The sequence below is a fragment of the Lupinus angustifolius genome, chromosome LG11 (genome assembly GCF_001865875.1).
Source record: "Lupinus angustifolius cultivar Tanjil chromosome LG11, LupAngTanjil_v1.0, whole genome shotgun sequence".
Taxonomy (NCBI): domain Eukaryota; kingdom Viridiplantae; phylum Streptophyta; class Magnoliopsida; order Fabales; family Fabaceae; genus Lupinus; species Lupinus angustifolius.
The window spans coordinates 24,661,704-24,662,219 of NC_032019.1; positions in this window are offsets into that span (position 1 = coordinate 24,661,704).

Sequence of the window (516 nt, forward strand, 5' to 3'; positions counted from 1 at the left end):
AATGACATTTTTCGTAATTTAGAACAAGGTTAGTTTCGATGCATTTATGAAGAACTCTATCCAGACTATCCAAACATGCATCAAATGAAGATGCATCAAATGAAAAATCATCCATAAACACCTCTAGGAAATTCTCTAAAAAGTCACTGAAAATGCTCACCATACACCACTGGAATGTACCAGGGGCGTTGAATAGGCCAAAAGGTATCCTCCTATAGGAAAAAGTGCCAAAGGGGCAGGTGAATGTGGTATTCTCCTTATCCTCAGGAGCAATATAGATATGGAAGTACCCAGAAAAACCATCAAGAAAACAATAATGAGATTTACCTGCTAAGCGCTCAAGCATCTGATCAATAAATGGTAAAGGAAAGTGATCCTCCTATAATCAATGCAGACTCTCCAACTGTTCTGCACTCTCGTAGGAATCAACTCATCTCTCTCATTTCTCACCACTGTAATTCCTGTCTTCTTTGGAACCACCTGAACTGGGCTCACCCAATGACTATTAGAAATGGG